This window comes from Heliangelus exortis, chromosome 11 (genome assembly GCF_036169615.1).
Source record: "Heliangelus exortis chromosome 11, bHelExo1.hap1, whole genome shotgun sequence".
Classification (NCBI taxonomy): Eukaryota; Metazoa; Chordata; class Aves; order Apodiformes; family Trochilidae; genus Heliangelus; species Heliangelus exortis.
Window position 1 is genome coordinate 856551 of NC_092432.1, and position 19135 is coordinate 875685.

Consider the following 19135-nt stretch of genomic DNA (forward strand, 5'->3'; position numbering starts at 1 on the left):
CATTTCAGGATGCTCCATGCTATGTGGGATGCTCTGGGATAGTTTCAGGCTGCTCCAGCATCCATGTGGGATGCTCTGGTGTCACTGCAGGATGCTCCAGCATCCATGTGGGATGTTCCTGCATCCATGTGGGATGTTCCTGCATCCATGTGGGATGTTCCTGCATCCACGTGGGATGTTCCTGCATCCATGCTGTGGAAGAGCATCCTCATCCCCAGCTGGGAAGGTGCTGAGGTTTGGTGCCTCCTTCCCCAGGCACTGGGGCTGCAGCAGGGGTGGGAAATCCCTGTGCAGCCCGTGGTCTGCCCTGGCCTGGCTGGAAGGTGAGCCGGGTGTGTGATTTTCCTTGTGTTTTGGGTTAACCAGTCCCTGGAATATTGCACGTGGCAGCTCTGACCTGCTCTGGGCAAGAAGCAGACTTTGGAGGGAGGGATGCCCACTGAAATGTTGGCTCAGCCTGTTTTGAACCCTGCTTCGCTCCCCGTGCCAGAGACACTGCTCTGCTGGCTTGTTATTTGCATGCAAAAACACAGCAAAATTATATCTTTACATTGCTTTTAAATGTACCTTTTTTTTTTCCCTTTTATTTCTTCTTGGCACCAGTGGCTGCCTCCCTGATCTCTGCTGCTCGTTATTGCCAGAGCTTTAATTTGGGCAATTCCAGTGCCAGTGTCCCGTGGCCTGGGGAAGGGAACTGCTCCACGGGTAAGATTTTTTTTTTTCCTTATTATCATGTAAAGTGAGGACTGTAAAGAAACTGGCAGCCTAAATGCCAGTGGTGTAGCTAGAACCTTGCCAGAAGTTGCTCTACAAAAGTCCTTCTGCCATGAGAAGTGGAAAAGGGAAAGTGTTGAGCTCTGGGGGTTCTGGTTTGATGCTGAAAAACAAGTTCTGGTTTTGTGGTGGTTTTATTTTTACAGTGTGACCGTTTGCTTGGGTGAAGTGTTTTGGTACTGAAGGTGATGCCCTCTGAAGCTCAGCCCCTGATTTGCAGGAAAAAGGTGAAAAACCCCACCCTACATCATCGCCTCGAGGGAGACGTTCCCAGGAAGCCTTTGCCTTGCTGTGAGTGACCTTTCTTGGAGTTTGCTTGGTCTGGGATTTGGGTTTTTTTGCCATCATGAATATGTTTCCTGCCTGTTGCTGCCTGATGGGTTGGAAAGGAGATTCCAGCAGGACTTGTAGGGTGGGAGGGGGATGCTCCCCCCATCAGTCACCTCTTTGCTGCTCCCCTTGCACACTGGGCAGAGCTTTTCCAGACATCAGGAGGTCCTCATGGAAATCTCAGGCTTGGGCTGGGATTTATCCCTCAACTTGGGACAGTTACAGAAACTTCCTCATCCTCAGCAGTCCCCATCCAGCAGAACACGGGCAGGGCAGGAATCCCTGTGTCCCAGCACCTCCCCCTTGCTGTGCTTGGGCATCAGGATTTATTTATGTTTCACTCTGCTTCATCATTTTTAATATGTAGACACTTGAAAGAGGCACGCACCCCTCTTGGCAATTGTCTGTGAGTTTTCCATGTGAGTTGTTGAACAAAACACCCCTTATTTGTACTCAGATCTTCCCAAGGAGTCGCAGATCTGGCAGAGAGACTCAATTCAGCTGGCTGGGTGCTGCACTGGCCTCTTAATTAGATTTGCTAGAGGGGATGATTTATCAGAATATAATCAATATGTTGCTTAAAACGTGGGGTTGGCCCATGTTGTGTCACACAGGGCTCTGCCATTTGATATTTGAGTTTGGGGGGAAAACCAAGGAGGGGAAACTGAGCCTTTGCATTTCAATTCCAATGGGTTTGGGACAGGTTATCCCACTGGAATCTCAGCCTGCCCCTGGGTTTTGTGAGGTTTAAAGTAGCTGGGAAGGGGGGAAATGCTGCTGAGGAATGTGAGAGGGATGGGGAATGGCAGGAGTGTCAGGCTGGGGCTGGGGTTTAGGGGAAAAGGATCTGCCCAGGATGGAGATGGGAGGGCAGCTCTGCTTTGATTTATGCAGCACAAGTTTCTGTGCTCCAGAGCCCCTTGGTGTGCAGCCCTGGGTGATGCCAAAGGGCCCCAGAGAAACCTGCACATCTATTAAGAAAAGGAAAAAAACCAAAAATTAAAAAAAAGGGCTTTATTTTCCATGTTTGAACAATGAAGCCATAAGTGTTACTTCTGATTAAACCCGATTTTTCTGGTAAGGGACTCCAGTGCTGAAGCTGACATAATTAAAGGGCTGTTTTTTCCCCAGCCGTGGCCCTCTGGTCTTTGAAGAGCTCGGCAATCCCCAAGGACTGCTCTGAACTCTGCAATATTTTGATAGCTGCAATAACATAATCAAAAGATGCTTTCATGAAGAGAGCACCTTGTGTGCACGGAGGCCGCCCCCGGCCTCTGATTTAATGGGGTCCAGAGCTCAGGGTGATTTTCTGCCCTTGCTTCTCAGGGAAAGGCTCCTTGTGCCGTGTTGTAGCCTTTTTTAAGGAAGAGCTGAGATGTTTCCCAGCATGGGGTGACCCCATCCTTGCCTCCCCCAAGCCCTGGGGGTGCTGGGGAGAGCAGAGACTCCCGGGTTCTGCTGCCCTGCAAATTATTCTGATTCTCTTCTGCTGGAGAGGCCACCGGGTTGTTATTCATCCTGAAACCCTCATTAAAACACTTTAATTTCCCCCTGTCGCTAGCAAACCGGCTCATCTGTTTGCATGAATCCTCCTCTCTGTGCCCAAGCCATCGAAATCCTAATTTATTTATTTCCCCCCCCTCCTCCCTGCGCTTTCTGTCGGAGCTGCAGCCCCGTGCGTGTCCGCTCCACCTGAGCCTTGGCACCCAGGGCTGCTTGGAACGAGGAAATTGGGGCAGTTCTTCAATCATTAAGCTGGAACCATTAAGCTTTAATCAGGCCAAATTAGGGTTTTGAATCCTGCTGCCTCGCATCAGTCTCTAATTGTCTGGATTCAGCCACTCTGGAAGCAAAGCTGTCCCGGGGCTCCGCGTCCCCTGGCAGGGAGCAGCGGGCACGGTGCCCCCCGTGTCCCCCATCCTGGGACCCCCTGGCTCTGGTGGCAGCGATGCTGCTCCTATGAGCTTCTGCCCTGCAACAGGGGGTCCTGGGGATGGCTGGGGAGGGGGGTCCTGCTCAGAGGATGAGCCCAACCCCCCCGGAGCATCCCAGCAGCACCAGGGTGACCGGAGCGGTGGCTGCGCCTGTCGCTACCCCAACAACCCCATTACCTGTCCCCTGAGCCTGGGGGGGCTGAGAGGTTGGGTTTGTCCCCTCAGCAGCTCTTTCCCCCTCTGTCCCATTCCCTGCTCCCATTCCCAGTCTCCTCTGGGTGCTGCCGGGCAGCCCCTTGGGTGAGGGGGGAACAGGGATGCTCGGGGGCATCTGTGCCAGTCCTCTCCTCTCTGACTGCTTCGTCACCTCCTGTGTCCCATCAGAGCAGCTTTGCACAGCACCAGGGGAGGCAGGGAGGGAGAGATTCTCATTAAAACCTCCTAAATTACCCCCAGACAAAGCCAGGAGCCAGCACAGGGGCTGCCTTGCCAAATCTTCCTGGCTGGTTTCATTTACCTCCTGGGTCTCCCTTTCCAGAATTGAGGAGGGTTCTGCAGGGGGATGGAGGGGTTGGCAGCACCCCCTGAACCATTCTGCACCAGCAGAGGTGGTGCTGGGATGTGGGGTGGCACTGGTAGAGCTGGGTTAGGGGTTGGACTCATGATCTGAATCCAACCAGAAGGGTTCTGTGACTGCAGCACCCCAGGAGCTGCACCTGGGAGCAGGAGCCCCAAAACTCCTCCCCCTGCCTCGGCTGGGAGGATGGCACAGAATTTACATTTTTGTTTGGTTTTAAAAGCACCTCTGTGTTTCCCCCACGCCTCCTGAATTTCCCAGAGCTCAGCTCCCACTCCCACCTTCCCACCAAGGCAGTGCAGGGGAGAGGAGCTCAGGTTGGTTCTGCCCAGGACACTTCTCTCATCGAGCAACTGGGTCAGGGCTTTCAGAGGTCAGAAGTACCTCCCCAAGCCTCCTGAACCCAAATCCATCTGAAATGTGGTTTTCCCTCCATCCCATCTCCCCGGGGTGATGCTTGGGGGCACCTGTGGCAGGAAATGTGTTTGTGCTGGTGGGGAATCTGCTAAAAGGAGCAATCCCAGGATGGGTGCCAGGGATGGGATGGTGTTGGTGGCTTTGCTGCTGCTGTCCTGGAGGTGCTGGAGCCACTGAGAGCTCAAGGTTTGGCTCTGGGTCTGTCTCAGACTTTAAGCTGTGATTTGTGTGATGATTTCCCCCTCTGGTGAGGTTTGGTGCCCACAGTGAATGCTCTGCCAGCACCATCACATCCTAAATTACCAAGGTGACCTTTTAGGTCCCTTCCATCCCATCCCATCCCATCCCATCCCATCCCATCCCATGGCCTTGTGGTTTGACAGCCCCACATCCCAGAGCTGTGTGCCCAAAGGTACCCAGGGAGAGGGGACAGTGAGAGCCCCTTCTGTCCCCATCCCAGGTCACCCTCCTGGCTGCTGTGGCACTGGGACATGGGATGGCTCTGCCTGTCCCCTCCTCTGCCCAAACCTGGCACCTTCCTCAGGATTGTTCCTCCTCTTATCACTTCTCCCACAGTGCAGAATCCTCTCTCAGCCAGCCACATGGCAACCACAGCACATAATGTGTGTGCAGAGTTTATTAATATTTATTTTTACTTTTTTTTCCCTCCCTCCTATTGTTGCTTTGCCAAGTTGTGGGTTTGTTTTTTGGTTTTTTTTTTGTTTTTTTTTTTCCCCTTCTGATTCTGAGGAGCTGAATTCAAAAGAGCAGCATCCTGGGTGCAAGGACAGGCTCAGGAGGCAGCGTGAGCAAATCAACTCGACAAGTGTGTTCACGGGGGTCAGCCTGGGGAGGGAGGGGGAGGGAGCTGTGAAAAAGCAAAACAAAAGCCCCCTCCAAACGTCTATTTTTATTTTATTCCATTTTTTCTGGGCTGTCTCACCACGTGAAGTCACAATGGATGCTGGCAGAGGGGCTGCGGGAAGGCTCCAGCAGAAAGGGCAGCCCAGGGAAAAATGGGTTTGTGAGGAGGTGTTTGCATGGAATCTGCCCAGGAAAAGGGGATAAACACCACAAAAAAAAAAAAAACAACCCAGGGCTGTGGTGCCTGGGATGTGTTTGTGGTGCTGCTGAAGGGAGCAGGGCCTGCAATGGGTCCCCAAAGCTCCCCCAGTGCCACTCCAGGACCTTGGCTCTGCTGTAAGAACCCCAAAAGGTTTGGAGCAGGGGGTTCAGCTCTGTCTCCACCCCGGTGCAGGATTTTCCCTCAAATTAGAGCTTTGTAATTAATTTCCCAGCTGCTGGGGGGGGTGTTCCACAGCACTGCCCTGGAGGGACAGGCTGGGGGGTGGCAGCAGGTGGAGAGAGGGCTGGAGTGCTTTGGGGAGGATCTTTCAATCTCTTTTTTTCTTTTTTCTTTTTTCTTTTTTTTTCCTTTTTTTTTTCCCTTTTTTTTTTTTTTATTATTTTTTTTTATTATTTATTTTTTTATTTTTTCCTTTTTTTTTTAATCACCAGGAGCAAGCCTTAGCTGTCACCAAGCCTCCTGGCCTAGGTGTCCATCCTTCCAGGGGCTGGCAGATGTTCCAGCATCCCAGATGGAGAGGGACCAGGGATCCTGGAATTCCTTCCAGCTCCAGGACTCTTTGCTCCTCTTGCTTTCACTCTGCAGCTGCTGGGAGCTGCCTTTATTTGGGGCCAGGAATTCCACTTTTTTCTCCCAAACCCACCCTGCTTTCCTTTCCCCTTCATTTCTGCACCTCTCAGTTCTGGAGTCAGCAGGCAGTCAGCTGGCCAGGTTAGCAGAAGGAATGGAATTTGTTCTCGTGCTCGGGCGCCAGATGTAAATTTTGTTTATTAATAATTTAAATGGATTTATTTATGCAGTTTGATATTTCTCAGGTTCGGGGAAGCGATTCATTTTCCTCTCGCTGATGATCAACAGACACCATCATTAAGCTCTTCCCCCCCTCCCCTTCATCCCATCTCAGCTAAACAGATAAAAGATGGGAGCCCTCAGCTCTCCGGGGGCTCCCAGGGAGGATTTCCACGAGCTAATGGAGGTAAATAATTAATGGGTAAATAATTAATGGGGCTTTAGCTCCTATCGACTTCGGACATTTCCTCCCCAGAAAAGGGATGGATTTTCCTTCCCAATGTTTCTGGCTGCTGCCAGATGCCTCCAAGGGGAGTGGGGGTACCCACAAACCCCCCCACAAACCCCTGGTGAGGCTGGGGAAGGTCCCGGGGTGGATGTGGGTGGGGAAACGGCAGCCCCAGCACGGGATCCATCCCGACCGGCAGAGCCGGCTCCGTGGGATGTTGGGGGAATTTTTCAAGCAAGGCTCACGTTGCGTCTGCTGATCCCTCTGGAATGAAACCCTCCGTCTGAAAAAAAAAAACCCCACAAGCCCCAAGCCCACCTCCTGACAACTTCTGGCACCTGGTTCTCATCTCTGCCAGGTCTGCCCAGCCCCCGGGGCAGGGATGCCACAAAACCCTGGGAATGGTGGAAATTCAGATCCCTTCCCTGGTGGTTTGGAGCCCTCTGAGCCGAGCTGAACTTTCTGTCAGTCTGGAGCTGCTTTTCTGCTTCTGGGAATCCCAATTCCTGCTGCCAAACCCTCCCGGCCCCCTGTGCCTCCTGCCTGGCTGTGCCCTGGGTCACAAACCTGAAACCGCGTTTCAAAGATTCGCCCGTTTTTTGCCCCAAAACCTCGGCAAACCCGAGCCCACCTCAGAGCCAGGAGCACCTCTGGGTCTCTGCAGCCCAGGGCACTGGTGTCGTGCTGGATGTTTCCCTTTCATCCCAGCCTTGTCACAGGAGAGCTCGGCTCCCCCATACCCCGAGCCTGCCCCGCACCCCCCTTCTGCTCGCTTTTGGGAATCTTTAACATTTCTCTTTTATCTTCCTCTTGTGAGCTTCAAAGGCACCGTGGAGCCAAGTTCCACCTTCCTGCAGATGGGGATTAACCAGCTCCTGCTTCCCGGGCTCCTCCTGCAGAACTGGAATTGATTTATTTTGGTTCCTGGGTGGATGCAAAACCGGGCTCCACGGGGGCTCTTTAGGATCCCAGCTCTGAGGCTGATGCCACCAGCTCCATCCTTTGATGCCAAAAGCTCGATGCAAATCCAAGCCCTTTCCCTGTCTCCCTGCCTGGCTGGTTCTTGCTGTCAGGAAGCCACGAGGAGCCCTCCTGTTGGAAACCTCTCAGAGCTCTCCCTGCCCCAGCCCGGGTGTGCTCTGCTGGGGAGGAGTCCTGGATCCCTCCCGGATGGGGTTTGGTTCCCCCAGGACCCATCGGGAGGATGAGGAGCAGCACAGAGGGCAGGGGGCTGAAGGGGGGGGATGCTGCCAACACTCCTGGGGACACAGTGACACTTGTCCGGCAGAGAAAGCCACAGAGGTGCCAGCACCCCTGTTCCTGGGAGCACAAGCCTGGCCTGCCAGGAGCAGCATCACCCCCAAACACCAGCCCCAGGGGAGCAGCATCTTTGACATTTATTTCACAGCAGGCAAAGGGAGATGTGGGGCTATTGCAGAGTCACAGGGTGAGCTGCTTGGCTGCCCCCGGGTTATTTTGGTTCCTCTGCACAGTTTGGGGTGGGTGGGCCAGGCCAGAAGAGCCTTTAATCACAATAGCCAGGCTGGGAGGGAAAGGTGGGGGGGGATGTGTCTCACCTTCTCTTCTCCACCTGTTCTCCAGGGACAGCTTTTGATGGGCACTTTCCCTGGGAGATGGGCTGGAGCTGCTGGGAGAGCTTGGTGTGATTTCCCCTGGACAGAAATCTTCTGCAGTTTTTCCAGAGGATACAAGAGGTTTTTTTCCTAGGACACCTTCCCCTGGGGCACATCCCCAGCAGCTCTGCAGGTCAGCAAAGCCACCAGGAGCTGAAGCTTTGCTCCCTCCCTGGGCTTTTAAAGGCTCCAGAGAGGAATTGCAGAGCTTCTGCGTCACTGGGAAGGTGAAACCCCACATTTCCATCCTGCCTTCCCCTCTTGCTTCCATCCTCCCTTGGGATGGGGAGCCCTGGATGGAGCCCGGGGGGTGCTGGGGCTTGGCCCTGGGGAGAAGAAATGAGAAATCAGGTCTAGAGAGGAGCAGGCCTGGGGCTCTGCCAGTTGCTTTGCACTTTTTGCAAGGAAAAAAATATTATAATTTGTTGCTTTTAGTGTTTCTCAAGGACTTTTTAAGGATTCTCCTGGGAGGCTGGTGTTTGCAGTATGTACCTGGTTTATTCTGGTTCTTGGGGAAAGGGGGGACACCTCGTGCTGGAGCATTTTCCTGCAAGAAAATGAGAGTTGGTTTTAAAAGGAGGTTTCTGGAGATGCCCCAGCAAAGGCTGATCACTTTTGCAGTAATATTCCTCATTTTTAAATGGATGTTTGGAGGCAAAGCCGAGCAGGGCTCAGGTCCCTGAGGGAGAGGGATAGGGACTCCCTGGGCTGCTCCTCTCCCCCCTTTGGGGAGGATTTTCCTAATTTATTACTGTTTGGAGCTGGGGAGCAGCATGGCACAGCCTCCCTGGCAGCCTGGCTTCCCGGGGAGGTGGTGGAAGGACATTGATTTATGATCAAAAGGGAAAAAGCAAAGCAGAATAAAAAGAATACTTGAGGCTTAAAAACAGGGAAATCTCGTTCCTTCCTGTGTAGGTGTTACCTGGGAATCTTTCATGTTAAAACTTAAATGGAATCAAGAATGAGGGGGAAAATCACCCCGGGACTGAGCGTGCTCCTTGTAGCCCTCCATTAAAATTAATCCAGGCATTGATCTGTACAATTTATTAATAGCAGGGTGAGGAGCAGCCCTGGCCCTGGCTCGGGTGCTCCCGTCCCCTCCACGTGCTGGGATTTGTTAATTGGGCTGAGGCCTCATCATCCCGGCCCCACAGAACCAATTAGCCACGGGCCACCCTGCCCCGGGCTCTGCTCTTTGGTTTCCAAAGGCTTGAAATGAAAAAAAAAAAAACACCACCCCAAAAAAACCCGAGAGCAAAGACCTAAATCTTTTTGGCTGCCTGATTAATAATCCTGTCAGGCCTATCAGAGGCACTAAACAGTAATGCTGGTTGCAGCTGAATTTTTTATACTTTCTATTAATCTTTAATGATAGCTTGGTCACCTAGTCTCTTTTATCTTGTCAGATAAATGTATGGTTAACAGGATAATGAGATTTCTGAGGCTCTGTTCTGGCTTCCAGGCGGGCAGGGCACGGGGTGACCCCTGGCCCTGGCGGGGAGCAGAGAGGGGGTGCTGGTAATTGCTGGATCTGCTCGGGATGTATTGGAAGCTGATGGATGGGTTAAACTTTGATTTGAGGTCAGGAGGTCCCTGGGCTCTGGAAGGCAACTGTGGTTTTATTACTTGCAGGATCTGATGGGGATGTAATTAGATTTAGCTATTGCTTTATTAATAAGTAATTGTTCCCACTATTGCTTTGGGTTAGCAAATGTATTCTGCTGATAATTTAGGGCATTGATATGGCTTTACTTATTAATAAATGGGAACGTGGAGTTTTGCCCCTAGCAAAGACGAGCACAGAACTCCCTCCGGCCACTTCTCCTGGCCTGAAGGATTTGGGCTTCATTAATCCAGTAATTATCCTAATTCTGGGTGCTGGGCTCTGCCCTGGGAGGTGTGTGTGTGTGATGGGGTGTGTGCAGGGGGGCACCCACAGACAGAAACCTCCAGGGGGGATGCTCTGGGTGCTGCACCTGAGCCCTCCCACACCTTGTGACCCCTCCTGGCCCCCCTGACCCCTCGGGATGCTGTAGGGAGAAACCCTGGGGTGGGGGGCAGATGGGTTTGCCAGGGGAGGGGGATGCTGAGCATTGTTCTGAGAAGCCCAGGATGCTCCTGGAGTCACCTCCTGGAGTCACCTCCTGGATCCCTGGGGATCTCCCAGGTCTGGGTGAACCTCCTGGGTCTCCTCTCCATGTCCCCAACGTGGGCTGCTTGGAGCCCCTTGCTCTGCACCCCACAGCTGGAGATGTCTTGGGCTGGTTCTCACCTTTTTCTTCCCCTTTTTTTTACATATTTTATGGTGTTCCTGGAAGTGGTGGGGTCAGGCAGTGCTGCTGGTGGAACCAGCACCTTGCCCAGCCCCAGTGGGAACTCAGCAGGGAGCAGGCACCCAGATTTTGGGAGCAGGATGGCTGCTTGGTGCTCAAAGGGAGCTCCTTGCATTAATTATGTTGCCATCTCGAAAGCTCAGGCCTGTCATATACTTTCTATTTTTTTTTTTTTTTTTGAGTTCTGTTTTTCATAAAGTGGTCCTAAAATGACACGGAAAGCAGCTGCTTAAGCAATTGTGCCAATTAATGGGTCTCTGAAATTAAAACGCCTACACAGTCTAGATGAGATTTCTCCAGGAGGGAATTCAGCAATTGTCTTCATGATAATCAGGCTTGACTTGTCTTAGCACACATTAATAAAAAAGCAAATGCATTCAAAGAGATGCCCTTTAGTGGAGAATATCCACAATATAGTAATGAGTCTCCAAAAAAAAAAAAAAAAAAAAAGAGGAGGAGGAGAGAGGAGGGATGCTGAGCTGGCTCCAGCCTTTCCTTGAGGGAGGGAGACTTGGAATTCGTGTCATGGACTCGCTGGATTCTCCTCTGCAGCTGCTGGAGAGAATTTTCCTCGTGCTGCCGAAGCAGGGAGGTGGCACTGAATGGAGGGAAAGGTCCCCAAGTGGTTTGAGGTCCAGCAGGGGGGCTCAGGACCTGCATGAGCCGGGGAGATGCAGGGAGCATCCTGGGGAGGAGCATCCTGGGGCTGATTTGCTTTGCTTTGCTTTGCTGCTGCCCTCAAGGGTCGGGGGGGTTTGAGGCTCCTCTCAGGGCAGAAATGTGGGAAAATGGCACGGGAGGAGTTTGCTTTCCCTGTTCACAGCTGTGGCACAGAACCAGGAGCTCCTGGAAAGAGGGAGAAGCAGCTCGGAGGTGGCAGAGGGGGAAGGAGATGCTCAGGGTGGGTTTGGAGGCTGCAGCCTTCTGACAGTGTGTCTGGAAAAGTCTTTCTGCTCCTTCCCCACGCCCCCCCCGGCCCCCTCATTTGTTATTTCCATTTTAAAGATGTAAGAGGCTTTAAAAACAAAAGTATTTAGAGCAAACACGATCTTTCCGTATGCAAAATTGATGAAAGAAAAAGACTTACAGCTCTAACAGCCACCGCTGCTGCTGGGAGATGAAAGAGAAGCCTTGAGCTCCCACCCAAATCATTTGGGAGGGGGCTGGGCTGGAGCCCCTGCCAGGTCCCTGTCCCCAGGGGCCATCCCCAGCTGTCCCTGCCCTTGGCCCAGCTGTCCCTGGGGTCCTGGAGCACCCATGGGGTGGGCAGGACACAGCCCAGGAGAGCACCGGATCCTGAAACTGAAAATCCAGGTTTTGGGGTTTTTTTTGTTGGTTTGGTTTTTTCATTTTTTTTTTTTTTTTCCTTAATAGTGTTTTAGGTTTTCAGTTCCACCCTGGCTGGAGCAAATATTTTGATTGTGGCAAAGTGGGAACATAACAAATGCTGTTTAGACAAAAGCGACACATTCACTCTTTAGTTTGAGACAATTTGTCCTAATATTGTTTTGAACCGTGCGTTTATTCCCCCATAAAGATTTGATTACTTTGCTTGTTTCATTAATCTTTATTTGTTTAATCATCTGCTAAATCTGTTTAATCATTGCTTTAAGTGGAAAGATTACACGAAGATATTTAACGCTCCGTGCCAGGGCTGCCCTGACACCTCACCCAGCCCTCTCTTATATTGCTTTTTATCGCCTTAGGTCCTGGTTTTCCGCAGCAAGAGCCCGGGCTCGCATCCACCGGGATTTTCCCGAGGTGTCCATCATTTCCACGGGCGGTGAGTGGTAAAACCACAGCAGCAAAGCCTCCCAGCTGCCAGGGCTGAGGAGCTGGGACAGAGGGACCCCGGCCCGGGGGCTCCGTGTCACCACGGGACAGAGGTAGGGCCGGAGGAGGGCACCAACCGGCACCTTCTTTTGGGAAGCACTCAGGGGAATCGGGAGACCGAAAGCTTTGGGGGCAGAAAGGGGGTAACCGGGGCCGCAGCATCACCCGCAGGTTAAATCCAGCCCGGAGGCAGCAGAGGGGATGTGTCCGCAGGCAGTTCCCCCCTGGACGCTCCAGGCAGGAGTTTTAGGAGGGGTTTCCTCTTCCCCTGCCTCCTCCCCACCCCCAGTCACCCCCCAGCCCTGCTCTGCCCGTCCCGCTCCGCTGCCCGCGGCCGTGGGAGAGGATTTCACCTTCCATTCCACGGCCGTGTTTCCACCTGCAGGGGCTGGGGAGGCGGTGTTCCACCAGCCCTCGTGTTTGTCATCAGCGGCCTCGATCACAGGCGTGAGATTTTATGAATTAATTAAAAAAAAAAAAAAAAAAAGAAAAAAGCTCAGGGAGGGTCCGGCGGGACGCGGGGAGCAACGCGCGGCAGAATTTTAATGAGGACGGTGGGGAATTTCAGTTCCGATGGCTTTGCTACGAGGGGTGGGATTTTTTTTTCTTGTTGTTTTTGTATTTTTTCCCCCCTCCCCCCCCCCTTTTTTTTTTTGTTTTTTTGTTTGTTTGTTTGTTTTTTAATCCAGCATCGTGTTGTGGGTACCCGGCCCAGCCCCCCCTCCCCGGGTAGGAAGGTGCCGGCCACCCCCTGGGCAGGGCTGAGCCCGCCCCGCCGATAATTGCCCCGTCCATCCGGCAATTTGTGGCTTGCAGCGGGTCTTTTCTGGCAGATCTTGTACTCATTACTGAATAATTCATCGGTGCATTAATGCCTCCACCAGATCCCATCGCTCTCCTCCTCTCGCCGCTCCCCTCTGCCCACTTGGGAAAACTTTATTATGCCTTGCTCTGACGACAGAGTATACAGATAAAAGATAATTGCTTGGCTTGACTCCCCCATTGATATGAAAATAAGATTTAAATTATTCACTTCAGTTTAAAGGTTAGTTGAAGGTTATTATAGGGGATGAAAAAAAAAAAAAAAAAAAGAAAAAAAAAATCGCTCCTCATAACATTTCTGTCGGAGATGAGACAGGTTTGAAAGGCCTAATTTGCACGGCAGGCCGAGGCAGCTTGTTGTGAATAAACCGAGGGACCCTCAAGAGATTTTAATCGCCGAGAAGTCAATTATTTATAAGCAAATTACGCCTGGCTGCTGGGGTACATACAACACGGGTAGCCGGGAACAGGGACAAGATGGAACCTCTATAACTTAATATCCCTCCCGTCGTACAATAGCGAAAGCTTTTCCCGGCGCTTTCCTGCCTCTAATCCCGGCTGGAATTTAATGAGCAGCTGAATGAGCAGGGGAAGGGGGCGGGGGGCTGATCCTGGCTCCCTTGCTCTCCTGTTCATTTTGTTCTTCCCTTTCAATCCCGGGGCTCCCAGCCTCCCTTCCCTGCTCCCTTTTGTGTTGCCAGGGAATGAGAGGATTTTCGGGTTTCCTGCCGGGAGCCAGAGAGGCAAAAATCTCCTGTAGGGAGTTCAGGATCAGTGGTGCCCCGGCCGAGAGGAGAACGGGGCCGTTTTCCAGCTGTCCCTTCCCGCACCTCTCCTGAAGCTCCTTGGTGCTGCTGGGATCCAAATCAGGAGCTCTGGAAAACCCAGCTCCTTGGCCCACGGATCCCGGGATCCCGAGCCTGGAACGAGCCGAGACGGAGGCACAAATCACCCTTTCTGCACGGTGCCCATCCGTGTACCTGGAAGAGAGAGGTTACAGCTTCAGGATTCAAACGTAAGTGTTAAAAAAGGCACCTGCAGCTTCCACCCCGCTGGCTGCACCGAATCCAGGGGGGAGCAGAGCTCCAAAAAGGAGCCAGGGGCTGGTGGCTCCTCTGCCCCCTCCCCAGCACACTCCAAACCTGAGCCTCGCTGCTCTGGTGGCAAATCCAACCCCCCCCGAATGCCCCCAGGACCTCAGGGGTCTTGGTCAGAGTGGGACATGCAGGGGGGGATGCCAGGATTCACTGCCAGACCCAGCTTTTGGGTTATTAATAATAATAATAATAATAATATAAGTCCCAGCTGGATGGGGTGCTGAGCCATCCCATAGGAACAATAATGGGACAGGAGTTGGAGCAGATGGTCCTTGAGGTCCCTTCCAGCATGACATCCCATTAATAGAATAATAATAGCAATAATAGTAACAATGAGGATGGTGGTAATAATAATAATAATAATAATAATAATAATAATAATAATAATAATAATAATGCCTGGCCTCCCTACAGCCCCAGCCCTGCTCGATGGCAGTGGGAGGGGGGTCCCAGGGCAGGGGCTGCTGTTGGGGTCTGTGCCTGGGAGGGGAGGGATTAATGAACTAATTGGGTGGAACTGGTGGAGCTGGGCTCCATCCTGCTGGGTTGTCAGGCTGCTTGCAGGGCTGAGGGGATGTGGAGCTGGGCAGGGAGTGCTTTGACCTGGCAGGAACCCTGTTGCCATCTCCTCATTAGCTTTGGGAGCAGTGGTTAAAGCACCCTAAGATGTCCATCCCAGGGAGCTGGGGTGATGGGGTGGGAAGTCTGGGGGGTGAAAGGGGGAAGGAACCAAAGCCAGCATTGCCAGGACCTGTGTGGGCAGTGGTGAAACCAGAAAGGGGGGAGACAGCATCCTGTGCCTGCCTGTTGCTTCCAGGGGGATCCTTTATCCCCAGGGAATTGCTCTGCCTGCTTACTGGGGGAAATTTTGTCAGTAACCAGCCTTGCTTCGGAGGCAGAGCATCTGTTCTGTGCCACCCCGTGACCCCCAGCACCAGGAATTGGCTTTCCTGGCATTAAAGGTCTGTGAAATGAAATATTCATCAAGGAAAAAAATTGCTTGGGAGGGCCAGGTTGGGGTGGGCCAGGCACGGGCACCTCTGTGGGCTTTTCTGGAGGAGGAGGAGGAGGTGCCAGCAGCACTTTTCCCTTCCTCAAACCCCACAGCCTTAGGGGAGCCTGGAGCAGAAGATGCTGCCCAGCTTTTTAGCAGCCAGAGATGAAGCTGGGCCCCTCCTGCTCTCCCACGTTCCCCTTCCCTCCATGTTCAGAGGGATAAAAATTCCTCTTAAATCATTCAGTGGTTCTCTAATGTATTCACAAGGTGGACTATAGAACAAGATCTGAAACGCTCTTTCTTGCTTTTTCTTTTTTTTTTCTTTTTTCTTTTTTTTTTCTTTTTTTTCCCTCTCCTGGTCAGACTATTAAACGGTGACACTTTGACACCAGCGAGAAGCGGATGAGATTAAAAACTAAAAACTGCCCAGAAATGTAAGTGCCTTCTCAGGCTGCTGGAATAAAAATTGCTTGCTTGGAGCATTAAACCAGAGGATGTGTCAGGAGCCACGGGGTTTGGGGAGGTTCCTGATGGGTCCTGTGGCACCCAGGGGTCCCTCTGAGGGTTCCTGGGATGTGGGGGCAGTGGGGGCTGAAGGGGCAGGGGAGGGATGGGATGGGGATGGGGATGGGGATGGGGATGGGAATGAGGATGGGGAGGGGGATGGGGATGGGGATGGGGATGGGGATGAGGATGGGGATGGGTCTTTCCTCCTGGGTGATGATTTGGGGGGCTCAGGGGGGTCCTGGCCAGGCCGTTTCATCTGCCCCTGACATTTGCAATCCCCTGGAGGGGGTTGGTGGATGAAAGCAGGAGATGAAGGAGTTGGCTTTTCTTGGTGCCATTAATCATTTATTAGCTAATCAAGGGCTCTGGCAGGAGACGAGGGGAGGGAGGGGAGCTCATTTCTAACAGGAATTACTGAGCTCACGGTGATTTTTTTTCCCCCTTCCCTTCTGATTTCCCAAGGAAATGATGCTGGCAGAGGGATGCTTTCCCAGCACCCCATCACCCCCTGGCACCCCACCCAAAAAAAAAAACCCTTTGGTGACCCATTCCAGCAGCTCCAGGTCCTTCTGGGTCTGGGGACCCTCAAGCTGGACCCAGCTTCACCCCAGGGGGGGTCTCCCCAGACAATCCCCTCCCTGCCCTGCTGCTGCCACTGCTGGGATGCAGCCCAGGACATGGGTGGGTTTTTTGGCATTCCCAGCTAAAGGAGCCCTGGAGTGGCTGTGGAATCCATCCTGGCTGTGCCCCTTTGTCATTTTGGGGGAAAGCAGGTCCTGGGGGGGCTGCTGGCAGGGACATCCCCCCCCCCCCCAGAGCCTTCCGAGGTGATGCTGAGGGCTCTGGGGGGTCCCACTGCCTCTCCCCCAGCATCATTTCCTCATGCCCTGCAGACAAACATGGCAGAGCCTGGAAAAAAGAGGGAAAAAGGGAGGTTTGGGACTGTCAGGAGCCCAGGAGGGGAGAGGCAGGAGGAGCAGCACAATAATGAGTGGTTTTTGTTAAACCTCCAGCTCCAGGGATCACGGGAGGTGAGAATCTTCCCCAACCAGAGCCGGGTTTCAGAGCTGGCAAACCTGAACACTGCTCTCTCAAACTATATAAAAATAAGGCGAAATATATTACATTTTAAAATCTTGTGACATTTTGGGGACTGGCTCATGATTTTTGCATGTTTGGAAGCCGTAATGCTGCAATCAATTTCCCTGCTGCCTTGGATGATTGCTTTCAGACAGGTTTTAATTCCACTATAAATACTTCAGCTGGATAACAGCAGTCTCAGTCACACAGGCAATAATACCCAGCTCTGCATTTCAGGTAAGGCTTTAAACTAAATTAAATCTCCTCAGTATAGCTAATCAGAGATTAGCTTTGATCACAGTTTGTTAGCCCAGGCCAATCCTCCCCAAATCCTCTGCCCGACCTAATATCAAGAGTGCTTTGTCCTGTGCTTAGAACGTGAAGCCCCATCCCCAGGGCAAGGCAGAGGGGATTTTTTTTTTTTTTTCCCCTTTTCTGCTTTTTTTCTCGATTTTTCTCTCCAGGCAGATAAACCTCTCTCCAGAGTGATGGCTCCTGCTGCCCTGTGGTGATGCCCTGGCTGGGCACTGCCTCCATCACCTCATCCCAGGAGCATCCCAGCTCTCCATCCAGAAGGTGAAGATCCATCCTGGAAACGGGAGGAGGTAATGGGAACAGGAGTGGGGTTGTTTGGTTTTTTTTTGCTGGAGCACTGTGGTGAGATCCTCAAATTCAGATTATTAATTGTTATTTAGAACCCCTGAGCAGTGTTGGCTGGAGAAGACTTTGAGGATCACTGTGTCCAACCATCAACCTCCCAGTGCCAAGCCCAAATCCCACAGCCCCACAGCCCCCCAGCTTTGAAACCCCTCTGGGGATGGAGACTCCCCCTGGGGCAGGGCCTGACAACCTGCCCTGTGCTTTTACACATTTTTTACAGATTACACAGATTTTACAGCAGTGTTTGTCCCTTCCAGCACAAGAGGTGCAACAGCCCAGAGCAATCTGGGGCAGTATCTGGGTGCCTCAGGGGTACCACGAGGGATCTCTGCAGAGCTCCTTGCACAGACACGGGTGGGACCAACCCCATCACCTGGTTTGCAGCCCCCTCTGGTGCTGCTGCTGTTCCTCTGTATTATTTATAGCCCAGGGAGTGCCTGAGACCCCAGCCCAGCCACCCAGCAGCCTTCTTGTTTGAACCACCCCAGTTTGGCTCCTTTTTTGGGGGGCTGTGCAAGGGGTGAGAGCTCCTCGGAGCCAGGGGGATATATTAAGCAGCCATTCCTGGAGCAGATGACAGAACTCCCTGATGGGCCTGGGATTGATGATTCCTCATGTGCTAATGGACTGGGCATGGAGAAGAGCTGAGCTCACTGGTGAGGTGGTTTTTATGGCCAGGCTCCTGCCAGAGGTGATTTGCTGAACACATTTATTCAGTCCCTCTCTGGGTAGGGACCTGGGTTCCTCCACTCCATCTCCACTCCAGGCTCTCTTTGGGGTGTCTGAGGGAAGGGTCCCAAGGAGATACCGTGACAAATGGCTTTTTTTTTTCCTTCTCTGCCTTGTGCTAAGGTCTGCACAGGGATCAGGACCATGCAGGACCTGGTGCTCTGCTTCCCAGCCCCAGGGAGGCCCCCAGAATGGCTCCAGTTGTCCTGGGGAAAGCCTCTGTTTTGAGAAAAAAGGCTTTTTCCTGCAGAAACCGGTGAGTTTCACCCCTGAAATGTTTGTGTCTGCATCTCCTGTGTGCAAACCACGGGGATGGGGAGATGAGAAACCCCTCCCCTGATGACCTGGAAGTTTTACCAGCCCTGGGAAGCTGGATAGAACCTGGGCTTGAGCTCTGCTCCAAACCCCAGGTCTGGGCATGTGGGCAGCATCCCTGCTCCAGGGCAGGTGCTTTCCAGCAGGAAGGAAAATTTTTTAAGAGATGAGGAGTGTGATGCCTTTGAAGTCGTCATCTGCCTGCCCTGAAAAATCCAGAGTGGAGCTTAAAGCAGCTTGGATATCCCTGGATCTCAGAGGAGATGTCAGAGCCTGGTCCTCCTTATCTCACCAGAGACTGAGGGGTTTCTAAAGCTGACAAGGTGAGTGAGTGTGTGTCTGAGGGCACGGAGCATCCAGCTGCCCTGAAACTGCTGAAATCTTCCCAGAGCTGGAAAAAAGGCCAGTTCAGTCCTGCAGGGGGAAAGAACAAAACCAACCAACCATCCGTAAGGCCCTGGGCTGCTGTTGTCCAGAGTGAACGTTTCTGATGGCTGTAAAAAAGAAAAAAGAAAAAAAGACACCAGGTTTCATGGGGCTTTTTGTTTGGGTTTTTTTTTCATTTATTTAAATGTGTTATTTCAGTGAAGGGGAAATCAAAGCAAAGAGCCCTCCCTGCCACCTGCTGCAGCTGTCTGAGGAGGGGGAGGTTCAGGCACCCCCTGCTCAGCTGGTATCATCCTGCCTGGTGCTGGTACCGGGGTTTGAACAGAGCCAGAACCCAGAGACAGCTGGAGAGGAGCTGCCTGGGACCAAGCCCAGCCAAGGAGAGCTGGGAGTGATGGGGGAAACAGCAACTTTTCTTATTCTTCTGTGTGTGTGTGTCAGTGAGGCTGAAAGCACATCTGTCCCTGGGACAAACATCTGGAGGGAGAAGCAGCAGCAGCCAAGGAGCTGCCAGGGCAGGGCCAGACGGGGCTGGGATCCAGGCTGAGCAGCCACAAACCTTTGGTACTTGGAATGGGATGGGATCCATTGGCCCCGTGGCTAC

The 19135-nt window shown here is 52.5% G+C and overlaps 2 long non-coding RNA genes across 2 annotated transcripts; both read left to right on the top strand.

Moving 5' to 3' along the window:
* The first annotated feature begins 198 nt into the window (after positions 1 to 198).
* Positions 199 to 11905, top strand: LOC139801266 (uncharacterized). The gene is made up of 4 exons (XR_011728112.1): positions 199 to 323; positions 604 to 705; positions 921 to 1065; positions 11811 to 11905. It is a non-coding gene; the product is annotated as an uncharacterized lncRNA (long non-coding RNA).
* A 4517-nt stretch (positions 11906 to 16422) lies between these two features.
* On the top strand, positions 16423 to 17824 carry LOC139801267 (uncharacterized). Its single transcript, XR_011728113.1, has 3 exons — positions 16423 to 16677; positions 16905 to 17045; positions 17330 to 17824. It is a non-coding gene; the product is annotated as an uncharacterized lncRNA (long non-coding RNA).
* Positions 17825 to 19135: the final 1311 nt, after the last annotated feature.